Here is a 16766-nt window from a genome sequence, read left to right on the forward strand (position 1 = left end):
CCATATCTAAAGTGCTAGAAAAGAGAGACACAATAGTTTCTGTTACACCATCAAGTGTTTCTGAGCTATTGGATATGCTGAGGAATTGAGACAAGTCAGGAAGACTATTTACAAAGCAGTCTTTTATATTGTAACAAGGAGTTGGATTTCCAGCTATAGCTATATGGAGTTTACACGAGACTAGATAATAATCTATGTCATCACAGAATGTCAACAGCATTAACATCAATTCCATGTGACGGTATTAAATCTAAAGTATGATTACGACAATGAGTAGGCCCTGACACTTGTGATCGCCGTGATTTTGCCAAGTAAGACATGTTCCTGGATCAACATCTTTTGTTGATCCTGGATCAACATTACTGTCCAAAAATATTGACCTAACCCAATGCCTAACCCTACCCATAATTTATTCCTAAAATCAGAGGGAAATGAGTGGTGAATAACAAGGGTGTGGAAGCATCTAACCCTGATTGTAAGCCTAAAACTGACATTTCTTGAAAACGTATCCCTCAATTCTGATTTGTTGATTGGAATGTTGTTCCAGGATCAACAAGGATGTGGTCAGACGAAGGCCTGCTTGGGCTGATATGTGCTGGTGTTTCTTAATATGTAGGCCCATTTTACAATAAAGGCTTTGTAATGTTTATTATTATTTATTAGCTCTAAAAAGGGGAATATTTATGATGAATTATAACTGGTTATGATTCATAATAAATATTTAGATTATATCTTCGAATTAACTGTAGCAGAATCAATATTACAATTATTTGATCTGTCCGTCCACCGAGCAGACAATATAATCATTTATCAATTCAAGGAATATTTATTTTCTGGCCACGGAACAATAAACTGTCCTTCTTTGTACAGTGCTAGCAGTAATTCTTAGCCAAATGTAGCAAAGGTTCAAACATTCTTGTTGTCTGCTATGTGAGTGCCTGGACGTGGATTTTTTTTTGTTTTTTTGCAATGGGATCCACTTTTTGTTTTTGACATTTTGTTCCCTCTCTGGAGCACCCATAGTCTCGCTTGTGAGTACCTGATGCGCCCCTGGTCAAGACTTTTTTTTAAACTATTATCCAAAGGACATTTGGGGATTGTCCGGACTGGGAGAAGCTCCATTCCTAATTTTGACTTTTGGAATGTTTTTGGACTCATTTGTTTTGGAAAATGCAACTAAACCGTTTTTTTTTTATACCAAAGACAAGGGCTTGGATATTATTGTTCAGGATACACTGTTGGATCAAACACCTACATTGGACAATACAGATGCACGTAAGTTGTATTTGGATTTGAGAAAATTTATGGAAAAAGATCTGAAATTACAACTACACTTGATTACTTTATTGGATTATTGGAGTGCAGAAAGAATTCCAATAGGTCTAAGAATAAAGACATTTCCCTCTTTTGGATTAGATAATGTTGAGTTCAAGCACAAATGGGAGGCCATCCTCAATAAGTGTTCTTTAGATTTTATTTTAGAAGAAGCAAAAGGGAATTTTACAGGAATAAATACAGAAGGTTAAGATAAAATTGGAACTGCTTGAATCCGAAGAAAAACGATTATTTTTTGAGAATAAATTGCAAGATGATAGCACTGACGATGAAACTGATGGAGATAACCAATGTTCTGATGGTTGTAGCTCAACTCAAGGAAATACAGCACATAATCCTACTGATTTTTTAGAGTACCATTCCAGATCTCAAAGGTACACCAAAAGAGGAAGACACGAAGGGGCAAGAGGGGATCTGCAACAAAGTTACCAAAGGCCGAGTACTCGCAGCCAGAAGAGACAACAGCAGTGATTGATATTTCGGATCTTAATCTTTCAGATGATTGCAAGTCTTTGCTGCCTAAAGGACTTTCTTTTGCTCCAACTTATTCAGGTAACAGGTTCCAAACTAAGATAGAACTTTTTAGATTTTACCGTAGTCTACATCTAAAAGTGTGGTATCATCAAATATCAAGTTCAACAGTCACTCATAATGTTGAAGAGTCTGAAATATCAAGTTATTTTTGGACAAAGTCCACTTTCTGTCCTATCAATAATAATCCCACACTGAATACATTTACTCAAAAAGTGTCTTTTGAGGTGGAAATAATTTTTCAGACCAAAGAAACTCGTCAGTATAACCTTACAGAGAGGCAAAAATACACATTGGACTGGCTTTTCACCAGAGATGATGTGGTAATAAAATATGCTGATAAAGGATGTGCGGTGTGTGTATGGAGTAAGGATAAATATATAATGGAATCTAAGCGACAATTGAACAACACATCTTATTATTCCTTGCTATCTTCTAATCCATTGGACAATATGAAGAGAATGTGTAATGAGATACTGACTGAGGCAAGAAACAAAAACTGGATTTCACAGAAAGAATATGATTATCTGGTAGTCCACAACCCAGTGTTACCAGTTTTCTATATGTTACCTCAAGCCCGGCTCACACTGTGTGATTTTGGCCACGATTTGGTCGTCTGAGACAAATTTGGAAAATCCTAAAAGATTCCTATAATCCTAGGCTAAAATCTGTAGTTTTTGATCATTCATTTGACATGTTCACCGACAGCCGATTAATGGCCATTGTGATCAAATTTTACCTCTTCGTTTTCAAGACAAGCCATGATCAGAATTAATGCTAGAGATTTCTTCTAACCGCATAAACTCCAGCGCTCTCGTCCTCCACTCACGGAATTCATATGATTCGTTGCCTTTGCTATGATAAACACCGGTTGCGCTGCTGTTTTCATGTGGGTGTGTAGTGCTGCTTGTACTATTCTACATAAATACGCCGGTATTGCCGTCATTCATATACTTTTAATGATAGCCAACATTACAGCCCCGCGTGCAATGCAGCTCGCAGACACTGAACCTGTATGGGTTGATGTAGAACTACGGAAAAGTTTTCTTGTGTGCACCTGTTTTTAACGTGTCTTGACTGTCAGACAGTCTGACATTAATGACAACTGAGATCCCACAGAGTGACATGATCATCATGTTCGTACAGTCTGACAAGTATAATCCTAAAGGAAAAATTGCAATGTGAGCCTGGCTTAAGATTCACAAAGATTTGTTTAACCCACCAGGAAGACCAATTATCAGTGGGAATGGATCTATTGCTGAACCGATATCTAAATACATTGATTTCTTTATTAAACCTTTTGTGATGGAATTGCCATCTTATATCCAATACACCTCGCAAGTTTTAAAGAAAATAGCGACTATTAATAATATTGGGGATTGCTTTATGGTGACAATGGATGTGGAATCTCTTTACAGTAATATAGTCCATGATGAAGGATTGGAATCTTTGAGTTATTATCTAAAATCATGATCAAAAGATGCTTTGCCTTCTAGTGAGTTTATTGTGCGCTTGACAGAATGGACTTTAAAAAATAATGTTTTTCTGTTTGAAGACTGCCTGTATAGACAAGAAAAGGGTACTGCAATGGGGGCAAGTTTTGCCCCAAATTAAGCAAATTTATTTATTGGGTTATGGGAAGAAATATTTGTGTACTCCACCAAGAATGTTTTTTTTATATACAAGATCGTTTGGTGGGGACACTATATAGATGACATAATTGTTTTCTTTGCAGGCAGTGAGAAAGAGTTACTGGACTTCCATGCGTATATCAATTCACGTAATGAAAATTTGTGATTGAATTTGGAAAGAATGAAATTCATTTTTTTGGATTTGACCATCAGAAAGGATGCACATGGCAATCTTCATACTTCTGTATATAGACAATCCACTGATCTTATCACCATTCTACATGGAGAAAGCTTCCATCCTCCGTGGTTAATCAAGAATATTCTGTATGGTCAATTTCAGAGATTGAGACAGTTATGCAACTCGGATGCGGTTTCAACAAAGAGGATATAGCTCATCAACATTAAAAGAAGCTCATGTGAAGGTCTAGTCACTGAAGAGGGAGGAATTGTTGAATAAAAAACAGAAACGGGAAGGCCCTAATAATAAGGTACATTTTGTCACAAAAGAGACACAAATTAAACAGATTATACAAAGGAATTGGAATATTTTACATGTTGATGAGACTATAAGAGAAATCTTTAAAGAATCCCCTGGTTTCACTTTTAAACGTGCTCCAACAATAGAGGACAAATTGGTGAGGAGTTTTCTTCCAGCTCGAAAACAATAAACATGGTTGAAACGACCAAAAGGAAACTTTAGTTGTGGTAATTGCAATTATTGTATTAATATGGTCCGGTCAAATATTTTTGAGGACAAGAGTAACAAGAAGAAATGTGAGATCACTGATTTTATCAATTGTAATTCCACACATGTCATTTATAGATTGGAATGTCCATGCAATTGTTTCTATGTTGGACTCACCAAGAGGAGGTTATGTGATAGATTGGCTGAACACAGGTACACAATACGGACTGGCAACATGAACTATCCGTTGGCGAAACATTTTATACAGGCCATGCATGGTAGTGACAGCAATTTGAAGGTCATTGGAATTGAACATGTGTCATTAAACATCAGAGGTGGAGATAGACTTAGAGGGTTAAAACAATGAGAAACATATTGGATACATAAATTAGATGCTCTCTAGATACCCAAGAGACATCTAGTGATTAGATCCTGAAAATGTATAGTCACAGATGTATCTATCTAACTAGTTCTCATTCTCTATTGTCTAACACCCAGACGAAGGCCTGCTTGGGCTGATATGCGTTGGTGTTTTTTAATATGTAGCCCTGTCTTACAATAAAGGCTTTTTATATTTTTTGCCTGCTATGTGAGTGTCTGGACATGGATTTTTTTGTTTCTTGCAATGGGATCCACTTTTTGTTTTTGATCCAGGAGCATGTTGTACTTGGTGAAATCACGTTCACAGACACGTGTTGTCTAACCCCAATGGAGTTAAGAATGTCTATAAATGCTTATCCCAGTGCATCTTTTTTCACTATCCACATGGATATTAAAATCACCAATAATTAAGACTTTATCTGTAGCCAGCACTAACTCAGATAGAAAATCTGCAAATGTTTTGATAAAGTCTATATGATGCCATGGTGGCCTGTATACAGTAGCCAGTACAATGTCACAGGGGACTTATCATTAACACTTGTGTATCTGGGTAATGTTATTTAAATCACCATTACTTCAAATGAATTATACTTGAAACTAGGGATGCACAGATGATACTGGTATCGGTATTGGGCCCGACACTGAGCTCCTGTACTCATACTTGCTAAAATTTCCCCCAATACCAAACGCCGATACCACACAGCATGTGATAAGTACCATATTCAGACAAAGAAACATAGGCAACAGACAGCAGAATGGAGTAATTAGAGATTAAAGATGTCTACGAAGTATATGTATGCAATGAATATAAAACATTCAGTATTAATGCCTGTATAGCTGATTTGCGCCAGCTGGTAAGCAAATCACGCTGAGTGGATTGAGCGCGCGGCGGCGCAGATGCGCGAGCTTGTCGAGTGAATATCCCTTTCTCACAGACATCACTGGAAAGTTTGTAGTTCGGTCGGATATGTCAAAAAGAAATAAGTACAACAATGCACAAGTTAATTAATGGGAGGGAGGGAGGGAGAGAGAGAGAGAGAGAGAGCACACTTCTGTTGTGCAATCTTTATTGATGTTCGCTCACTTAGCACACATCATTTGGATTAAAACTAAATCGTAAGTATAAGACAATTTATAGGGGCATTCACTATAAACGTCATTTATTTTCACCCTTAAGCATACATGAATTTCTGGTGAAAGTGAAACTAACAGCCTGTGTGAAATGCGCTAGGCTGTACTCCCTCTCATTCTGCACCAGTACAAATACGTATGCATGTTGCGCATTTTGCTTGCTTCATGAGTGTTTCTGCATTATATGAGTGGCTTTGGAAAATAAATCGCTGCACGTTTCAGATGAAAAAGAACGCGACTTCTATTTATGAAAATATCACAGTTAGGAGATCCACTTAGGTCTTACATATGAAATCCAGCCTTCTACTGGTTCTCGAGGATTCAAGGAGTGAAGGCCTGGCGCCGGACGCTCCGCTACGTCTGGCTGCCGAGGGGACGGAGGAGCTCAACAGGGTCTACTATATGGACTCTCTGGAGTGGTTTTAGCAAGCCGATCCGAAGCCGGGACTTCTTAGTGCTTCTACCCGTTTGAGGTGAGAACACAGGAGGATACCAGCTCCACATGAACTCAAGACACCCGCCAGCAAGGCCCCACGAGCCAGTGCCCAGGAGGATGCAACACTTCTAGTTGAGTGAGCTCGCAATCTGAACGGGCAGGGCACACCCTGTGCCTGATAAGCCAGGGTGATGGCATCCACTATCCAGTGGGCCATCCTCTGCTTAGAGACGGCATTTCCCTTCTGCCAGCCTCCCTGACAGACAAAGAGCTGGTCTGAGGTCCTGAAGCTTTGTGTCCGGTCTATGCAGCACCTTAAGGCTCGGACGGGACCGAGCAAAACTAGGTCTGGGTCTGCCTCCTCCGAGGGCAGCGCTTGGAGGTTCACCACCTGATCCCTGAAGGGCGTAGCGGGAACCTTGGGCACATAGGTTGGGCACATAGGGGGCCGGGGCCTCAGGGTTACCAGGGAGTCAGCCGGCCCAAACTCTAGGCATGAATCGTTGACCGAAAATGCATCCCCTACCCTCTTGATGGAGGCCAATGCCAGCAGGAGCAAAGTCTTCATCAAAAGAAATTTCAGCTCGACCGCCTGCAAAGGCTCAAATGGGCCCTGCTGTAGTGCTGTGAGCACTAGAGTCAGGTCCCAAGAGGGTATAGAGGGGGGCCGTGGAGAATTTAGCCTTCTCGCCCCCTTAAAGAACCTGACGACCAGGTCATGCTTCCCCAGCGACTTCCCTTCTACGGGGTCGTGGTTAGCAGCGGAACCAGGTCCGGGTAGGCCAATAGGGTTCCACCAACAGGACCTGCTCCTCGTCCTCCCTGACCTTGCACAGCATCTGTGCAAGAAGGCTCACTGGGGGAAACGCATATTTGCGAAGGCCCCGCAGCCAGCTGTGTGCCAGTCTGTCCGTCCCGAGTGTTCCCTCGGCCAGGGAGAAGAACAACTGGCAGTGAGAGGTTTCTGGAGAGGCAAACAGGTCTACCTGAGCGGCTCCGAAACGTCTCCAAATCAGCTGGACCGGGATGGAGTGGCCATTCTCCCGGGAGCACAGCTCGAGACAGCTCGTCGGCTGCCCGATTGAGCATCCCAGGAATGTGAACAGCACAAAGCGACCTCAGATGCTTCTTACTCCAGAGGAGGAGGTGGAGGGCGAGTTGCGACGTGCAACGGGAGCGCAGACCTCCTTGTCGGTTGATGTACGCAACGGTCGCTGTGTTGACCGTGCGGACTAGTACATGCTTGCCTCGTAAGTGCCCTTTGAGACGGCTCAGGGCAAGGTGCACTGCCAGCAACTTGAGGCAGTTGATGCCAGTGCAGTTGGGGCCCCATCCAAACCCCTGACACTGCAAGCCCGTTGTACGTGGCCCCCCAGCCGGTGGTTGAGGCATCCGTGCAAACCACAGCATGCCTGGAGACCTGCTCTAGGGGCACTCCTGCGCGGAGAAATGCAAGGTCTGACCACGGGGTGAAGGTTTGGTGGCAGGCCGGTGTAACTTGGACCCGGAAAGTGCCGCGTTGCCACGCCCACCTCGGGACTTGGCCATGGAGCCAGTGCTGCAGCGGTCTCATATGGAGCAGCCCCGGTGGTGTGACTGCCGCCGTAGCTGCCATATGCCCCAGGAGCCTCTGAAACTGTTTCAGTGGGACCGCCATCCTGCTCTTGAATGTATTCAAGCAGTTCAACACCGACTGAGCAGGTTCCTGCATGAGGCGTGCTGTCTGTTCGACCGAGTCCAACCCCAAACCGAGAAAAGAGATCCTCTGCGTCGGGGAGAATTTGCTCTTTTCCCAGTTGACCCGAAGGCCCAACAGGCTGAGGTGTGAAAGCACCAAATCCCTGTGTTCGCACAACTGATCCTTAGACTGAGCGAGTATGAGCCAATCGTCTAGGTAGTTGAGAATGTGAATGCCCTGTTCTCTCATGGGAACAAGGGCTGCCTCCGTAACTTCCGTGAAGACACGGGGTGACGGGGACAGCCCGAAGAGCAGGACCTTGTACTGGTATGCCCGCCCCTCTAACGCAAACTGCAGGAATGGCCTGTGGCGTGGAAGGATCGACACATGGAAGTAGGCGTCCTTCAGGTCGATCGCTGCGAACCAATCTTGGGGACGGATACACCTGAAGATGCATTTCTGCATGAGCATCTTGAACGGGAGCCTGTGAAGGCTCTAGCCAGGCTCCCAGACACAGCGCAAGTGCCATCAACGGAACTACAGGCGTACCCGCAGTGGGGCAGCACGGAAGAACGCAGGGACCCAGCCCGGGCGTCTCGTAGCCGGTCCGATGCGGGGTCTGGGTGTGTGTAACACTGACCTGCGTTCGAGCAGAGGGTGCGTGGGTAGTCCGTTGGTTCGTCCTCCCGATCCGCCCACTGCTGCTCACTGGCGAGAGAGGAGGGTGAGTGTGATACGGCACTGGATCGTCCACAATCCCCAGTCCCCTCTGGGGACCCAGATATAGAAGAATTTGCTCTTTTGTCGAGTATTTGGGGCAGAAAAGAGGAAACAAAAGATTCTCTGCCCGGCCCTCCTCCGGGGGAGGGAGTGGTGCGTTCACCATCTCCCGAAGAGCAACTCCCTACATCTCTGGGTCGCACATCTCAGAGCCTCTTGCTCTTTCACTTACCACCAGGTCTGGTGGGAGCCTGGATGGGCGGGGCAGCGAGCAGGCTGAGCGGGTAGAGGCAGCAGCTGCACGCCGGGGCAGAATATATCTGATGGCCTCAGTCTGCTTTTGGGCGAAGTTCTCCACCATGTCGCCGAAAAGGCCGGTCTGGGACACGGGGGCGTTCAAGAACCGTGTCTTGTCCGTCTCGCGCATGTCGGCCAGACACAGCCAGAGATGGCGCTCCTGGACCACCATAGTGGACATCGCACGACCCAGAGACCGCGCCGTAACCTTCGTTGCTCATAGCGCAAGGTCCATCGCGCTGCGGAGTTCCTTGAGAACTTCCGGGTCGTGACCACCCTCGTGCAAGTCCCTCAGTGCCTTGGCCTGGTGCACTTGCAACAACGCCGAAGCATGTAAGGCGGACACAGCTTCTCCACAGGCCGTATAAGCACTGCCAATCAGAGCCGACGAGTGCCTACAGGCCCGGGAGGGGAACAACGGTTTGCCCCGCCAAGTGGTAGCGGCATTTGGACACAATTGCATCGCAACCGACCGTTCCACCGATCATCCAACCTTAAGGGTTCGGGACGCGGGGGAAGATTCCACTCGTGCCCGAAACTCTTGGCGGCCCGGGAAAGCATAGCCATAATTTCCGGGTCAGTATCTGGCACCTCTGGTCGCACAGAGGGCAGCAACACTGACGGATCTTCATCCCTAGAAAAGTCTGGCTCACCCTCCGATGCTGCAATCGACATCCGATCGTCGGGGGGAGCCTCGGAAGAAACAGGTGGTACCCCCGGGAGGGTCCAGCCTGCTCTTTCGAGAGTTCCACTGGTTTCGAAGTGCCGGCGGGATGGGGAATCCCCGGAGGGGAATTCCTTACCGTGACCGTAAGACCAGTCCGCCCACTGACAGAAAAAGGGTGCCCCCGGCTACCACCAGAGGGAACCCCAGATCTAGGCAGTGGCACGGGCACTCCGCCCCCTTGCAGGTAACAAAGTCTGGTTCGCAACTCCGAGATGGTCATACCCCCGCAATGGGAGCATGAGTCATCCACGAAAGCCACCTCAGCGTGCTTCATGCCCAGACACGAGAGGCAGCGATTTTGACCATCACCCGGCGCCAGGTAACGACCGCACCCAGAAACACACGGATGGTAAGACATCTTTAAAAAGACACGTCTTTAAAAAGACGTTCCACCCGTGAAGATCTTTTAGATGGAAATTGCTCTTTTAGTGTGCTGAAGCGCACAGGGGAGATGGCCATCTGCAACACACACAGGGGGTAGTGCAGCCTGATGTGTGCAACCCACTCAACACGGGAAACCACCGCCGCTGAAGTGCCGTACCACCAGCACAAGAGCCCACGAAGAGCGTGCTTGACTGTAGCTTTCTCTTAGCAGAAGGTCAGGAGCAGAACGATAGAACCGCTCGGCTCTAAAGCGAAAAGCTGAATACTCACGCTGTGATCAGTGGCAGCTGGATGTAATAATCGCATGCCAATGTGCATTGGCTCATTTAGTTTACACTCGAAGTAGATTGGTCTCTCTAAGCGAGATCCCAATTCGTCGGTCATCCAACGTTACGTCGAGAGTGACCGACTGAAAGGGAATGAGTATGCCCACGCCACCATACTGGCAAATGCCTGTCTAGTGTGAAATCATGGTGAGCACCGCTAAGACAGATGCACCTGAAAGTCTGGAGCAGACCATACTTCTCCTGGCCTCAAGCACAACAAAAGAAACATGTACCAACGCATCTTGCCCCCAGTGAATGACCACCCAAAGGGACGTGGTAAGCAGCTATAGCCACCATGAACACTCTAAAGGTGGAAGTGGTCAAACCTGCAAAGAATCGTTCCTACAGGAACTCCAGAACTGAACCAACCGGGCAGTTAACTGGGAGCAGCTGACAATATCTGCACAATGAAGTGAACACAACCCACTTCAAGGAGTACAGTTTCCTCGTGGAGCAAGCTCTGGAGTGGAGTATGGTCTCAACAACCTTAGTTGAGAGACCAGAAGCTTCAAGTTGTGTCCCCTCAGGGACCACACCCACAGTTTCCACAACTCCGGACAGGGGTGAAAGATGGTGTCCCCCACCCGAAAGGGGAGATCCCTTTGACGTGAATCTCCCATGGAGAGTCTTGAGAAGGCTACCAGGTCCGCAAACCATGGCTGGCCAGGCCAGTACGGAGCAATTAACTTAGGAGACGTACCCCATACCGGCAAACTCTCTCCAAAACTCCCGGGAGCAGAGCGAGCCTCGGCTACGTCTGTACCATAGCATCTAGTCCGAGAGGAGCTGGATGTGAGAAGGAGAACCAGAGAGGACAAAGTAAGGTCTCTCGAGACGCAAACAAGTCCACCTGGGCTTGCTCTTTCGAACTTCTTCCAAATCTGCTCCACCACCTAAGGGTGGAGCCTCCATTCCCCGAGCCTCGGCCCCTGCCTCGACGGGATGTCTGCTCCCATATTGACTGTCTGTGCGAACCAGCACATGATGGCCACTCAGATCTGGGAGAAAGTGTTTCAAAGCTTGAAACATGGCCAGCATCTCCAGGCAATTCATGTGCCATGTGAGATGGTGACTTCCCCATAGACCCTGGGTGGAGCGGTTACTCATGAACGCTCCCCAACCCATCAGGGATGAATCTGTCATTAGCATATGCGATGAGAAGGAGTCTCCAGCACTGGGCCTTGAACCAAGGCTTCCTCCACATGTCTAAGGCACGTAAGCATCACCGCGTGACCTCAATCATGCGAAGTGGGTTGCCCCATGGGGAGAACCCTATGGTCCTGAGCCACTACTGCAAAGGTCTCATGTACAGCAGGCCAAAAGGTATCACGTTGGATGCAGCTGCCATCAGACCCAACAGTTTCTAGAACTGTTTGACAGTGAGTGACTGCCTTCTCTCACTCTATTGACTGCCGTGAGGATCGACTCGATCCAAGCAGGAGACAGACGTGCATGCATCGTGGTCGAATCTCACACCATGCCCATATAAATGGTTCTCTGTAATGGAGAAAGCACACTTTTCTTGGAGTTCAGTCCCAACCCCAGTTCTTTCATATGGGTGAGGATGACATCTTGATGCCGAGCCGCCGACTGCTCTGATTGAGCTAATAACCAAATCGTTGATATAATTTGGTATGCAGATGCCCTGGAGTCACAAAGGAGCCAGAGCAGCATCCACACACTTGGTGAAAGTGCGGGATGAGAGTGCAAGACCGAACGGAAGAACCCGATATTGGTAAGCTTCGCCCCTGAAAGCAAACATGAGGAACTTCCTGCTTGGGAACAATGAAGTACTGGCTGTAGAAACCGGACTCTCTCACGAGGAGGGATGACCTCGATGGCCTCCTTCCTCAAAGGAGTGTTTACTTCCTGTTCCATTACCAGAGCCTACAGTCTGCAGGACCCATTGTGAGACGTTTGGCAGAAGTTTCCACGCTGCCAGAAAGTCTACTAAGGGAATCAGTCTCTCGAGACTGATCTCTGGTATACTTAGAACAGCTAGCTTGGTGCCATGAAGCGGAGGACCGGCAGGGGACGGCTGATCTAGCTGCTCTGGAGACCTCCTAGGAGGTAGCGAGCCTCCCAGAACCGCTACATTTCCGGGCTCCTGATTATAATATATGATGTAATAAAAAGAATCTTGATAAATAGGCTGCAAACACATTTATACATTTGCACATGTTTGGGGGAAAGAGAGAGAAAAGGAACTTCCAGTCTGCTCACAGATTCCCCCGACATTATTTGCTGCAGACCCGTAATGCACTCGATTCTATATTGCATAAGACTTTCTTCCCTCGAGAAGAAATGCCAGCGGGAGCAGAGCTAAACATCCAAGGTAATGCACACTTGTGCACTTAGCGACATTTTATGAATGAACACAGCCAGCCCCCTCAAGTGCTGACTGTGCGTGCTCCGCTACAAAGCAAACCACACATAAATTGCCTGCATCCCCATCCCTAATTATAGCGAGGGCAGGGAGACGGTGCCCTCGAAGTGTGCCCGGTGGGAGCACAATGCACAATCAGCCCCCTCGAGAGCTGACTGTATGCTGCATGCTCCGCTCCCAAACAACAACACAGCGAACGGGTGCATTCACACCCATAATGTTTAGCAGAGAAGAACACACAATCTAAAGTGCTGTCTGTTTAGCTCGCCATACAGAGGTGATTGTGCACTGTTAATACAAACAACAGTAAATAAGACTGACACGTTTCACACAGAGCGCTTGCAGAAAACACAGAAGATAACTTCTAAAGTGGGGCCACAGAGTCTTTAAGGATAACTGTGTGCCTACAGTATGTGTTTCCAGGTGGTCTCTCTGGCAGGCAACATCCCTTGAGAGAGGCAGCTGAATGCAAGCACTTGATGTGCTGGCCTGTGTAGAGACAATAAGGTCAAATTAGTACTCAATTTATTACTTTGTATATATTCCAGGTGTTTACTGAATGGTAACAATGTTTACTGAATAACATTAATACTTAAAATTATATCTATGAAATTATTAAATGATATTACATCATTTATTTGTTTACATATTTTATATTTCATATATCTTAAAAGTTTTTACAATCTTTCTTATTACAATTACATCAAGCTCTGCAATCTGGAAATGTGGATATCGCGTGCGCCATAACACCAACAGCAGAACGGTTATCCAAACAACAAAAAAATTTACAACACTCGCGTTACAGTGTGTGTATTCACACATACTTGATGCTATCTACCTTTACATTAGCGACAGTAACTGGGCTGTTAGCTGTTAGCTGCAGAGCTAATGTTACAGCCACATTCTAAGGATAACAAGCTAGGTAACAATATACAGTAAAGCAACAAAATTGTATAGCGTTAGTTGACTTACTTGTCTGAGGTTTGTAGCTGAGCCAAGCAGAGTTGGTACTGATCCAGACTTTCTTTTCAGACGTTCAGCAAGGCCAGCTCTGTATTGGCCCAAGTTGAGGAAACAGTCGTCGGTGAAATGTTTGGCGCAGACATACAAAACTTTGGGAAGTTGTGTCGGCGCATTACCAGAGAAAATAAAATTAACCCACTGTTTCTTCATAGGCTCGGATGAAGGAATTAAAAAAATACTTTGGTGTTCATTTGTACATCCAAACACTGAGCAACTGCCATGCTTCGCTAGTTTGCAAGCCATGATGTCTCTCGAGGAAAAAAAAAATATTGCGCTCGCCTCGCACGGTAGTAGATCATTTTCTCATGAGTGGGCAAAATTCTCTGGGCAGGCAAAGCAGAGAAAGGGGAGGTAACCTTTTCCCGTATGATGATATAAAGGGAAGATTCCAGATTGGTCCATCTGAGCTTTCATTTTCTCAAAGGCAAAGCAGGATAGCCAGGGCTCGGTTTACACCTATCGCCATTTCTAGCCACTGGGGGATCATAGGCAGGCTAGGGGATCTCATATTAATGTTAAAAAACCTCATAAAGTGAAATTTTCATGCCATGGGACCTTTAAGCTCTCTGGTCTCTAACGTCACCCCGCCCGTGACGTTTCACCATTCCATTGGACTGATTTCACATGTGATTCAGAGCATGGGTACACAGGGGCATTCCCAAAGCGTTTTCGACGCAGCTCGAGTTCCTGAAGGGGAACAACCACTCATTGTCAGGGGCGGGTCTACGTGGTGGCCAGGGGTGGCACTGGCCCCCACTGAAATCTGGTTGGCCTCCCCCAGGTGAAACTTTGCAACGTGTGTGTATGGCCCGAAAAAAAAACAAAAAAACATTTTGAATGGATTGTAGCCTATAAAGCTAGCAAAGAGTGCTCCCTTTATAATCACTAAAAAGCTGTCACTCTTTATTCATTGCAATCTCACAAAGTTCTGTTATGACCAATTAATATCTCTACACTGCACAATCAATCTATTATTTACATTGTGTATGTTATAAAGAGAGGAATCGACTGTATAACGGAACAAAAACTGGTGCTTAAATGCTCTAGACATGACCCTGCTCAACGTACCACAACAGCCCTGCAAACCCTAGTGTGTATAGCAGGCCTCAGCCTCAAAGCGTCATGGAGGAAACATGTCACCAACGGGTTTCTTCCCAATGACTGACCAACCAAAAGGGCGTGGTAAGCAGCTATGGCATCACGTAAAGGTGGAGGGAGTCAACCCTGCTGAGAATCGTTCTTGCAGGTACTCCAGCACTGAACCAACCGGACAGTTATCTGAGTCCAGCCAAAATAATGTTCTTTTTAGCAACATCATATGACCCCTTTAAACTGAGAGAGTGTGTCTGAACCCGCAACCCCAAACATTATCAAGAAGGCTATTCCAGAGTTTGGGCGCCCAATGTGAAAAAGTTCTACCTCCTTTAGTGGACTTTGCTATCCTAAGAACTACCAAGAGTCCAGAGTTTTGCGACCTTAGGGAGCGGGATGGATTGTAGCGTGGTAGAAGACTAGTTAGGTAGGCAGGAGCTAACCCATTTACAAACATTATCAAGAAGGCTATTCCAGAGTTTGGGCGCCCAATGTGAAAAAGTTCTACCTCCTTTAGTGGACTTTGCTATCCTAAGAACTACCAAGAGTCCAGAGTTTTGCGACCTTAGGGAGCGGGATGGATTGTAGCGTGAGAAGACTAGTTAGGTACGCAGGAGCTAAACCATTTAGAGCCTTAAAAGTAAGTAGTGATATTCTGTAACTGATACGGAACTTAATAGTAGCCAGTGCAGAGAATGTAAAATTGGGGTAATATGATCATATTTTCTTGACCTGGTAAGGACTCTAGCAGCTGCATTTTGGACTACCTGTAACTTGTTTATTAAAGATGCAGGACAACCAGTCGAGAGGTCATGAATGCATGAACTAGCTTTTCTGCATAAGAAACATGTAGCATGTTCCGTAACTTGGCAATGTTTCTAAGATGGAAGAATGCTGTTTTTGTAACATGGGAAATATGATTTTCAAAAGACAATTTGCTAACACCCACATTTTTGACTGTAGAGGAAGTAACATCCGTCTAGATGCAAATTGTAATCTACGAGACTCTGTGCACTGTCTTTTGGTCCAATAAGTAATATCTCTGTCTTATCCGAATTTAATAGGAGAAAGATCCAGTCTTTTCAATTTTAACACACTCCGTTAGTTTAGATCAGTGGTCGCCAACCCGTCGATTGCGATCGACTGGTAGATCTTTATCACTGTCCCAGTAGATCCCGAAAAAATCTGTAAAATAAGTACAAACATGCATTACATTTATGGGGTTATATTAATGTATCACTGAAGGGTACTGTCTTGAGAAAAGTTTTGATGGCAGTGGCATTTTCTTTTCCGTATAAAGCGCAACTCTGCTTTGTTTACAGCGGTTCATAAGCAGTGTTGCCAAGTTCGCGGTTTTCCCGTGGAATTGGGCTACTTAACACTGTTGCCGCGGGTAGTTGTTCATGTCCGTGGGTTGAAGCGACCCCAATAACGTGATATTTAGTCCCTGGAATGTGAATTTTACTTGAAGATCCCTGCCGAAAAACGTGTATTTTACCCCCGGAATGAGATTTTTACAGGGGAACCCTCCTCGAAACGCGATTGGACTAGTTTTATTGCGAAAAACTGACAACCCTGTTCATAGGCGCCACTTGCTGTCAGAGAGTGCGTCTCATTCAGAACTGCTGTTTTTGTTCGTGCAGATGTTTTATGTAGCAAATAAATAAATAACACCTAAAGTCAGACCATTCTGTTTTTGTTTTAAATCCTGAAATTAATCTAAATCAAATCAAAAACAACTGCCCGTGCAGATCATGATTAAAATGCAGTGGTTGCCTCTAATTTCAAATGGCTAGATATTTTTGTTTAAAGCCAGTTTGTTTGTTATAAAGCAAATAGCCAATAAATACATTTGCTTAAAAATCAGCATCAGTATCAGAATCCAATTTGCTAGTTAAAAAAAAAAGAAGGAAATAAAAAAATAAAAGAATTCTGAATCAGCTATGATCGGCGCATCACTAATTAACATACTAAATAAAAGGCCTCAAATTTGAAGTACAATC

The 16766-nt window shown here is 45.4% G+C and overlaps 1 long non-coding RNA gene across 1 annotated transcript; it reads right to left on the reverse strand.

Moving 5' to 3' along the window:
- Positions 1-9115: 9115 nt before the first annotated feature.
- LOC107549720 (uncharacterized) lies at positions 9116-12593 on the reverse strand. Its single transcript, XR_001604589.1, has 3 exons — positions 12515-12593; positions 10746-10748; positions 9116-9129 (listed from the first exon to the last, which is right to left on the reverse strand). It is a non-coding gene; the product is annotated as an uncharacterized lncRNA (long non-coding RNA).
- Positions 12594-16766: the final 4173 nt, after the last annotated feature.

The sequence above is a fragment of the Sinocyclocheilus grahami genome, unplaced genomic scaffold (assembly GCF_001515645.1).
Source record: "Sinocyclocheilus grahami isolate Dianchi unplaced genomic scaffold, SAMN03320097.WGS_v1.1 scaffold379.1, whole genome shotgun sequence".
NCBI lineage: Eukaryota > Metazoa > Chordata > Actinopteri > Cypriniformes > Cyprinidae > Sinocyclocheilus > Sinocyclocheilus grahami.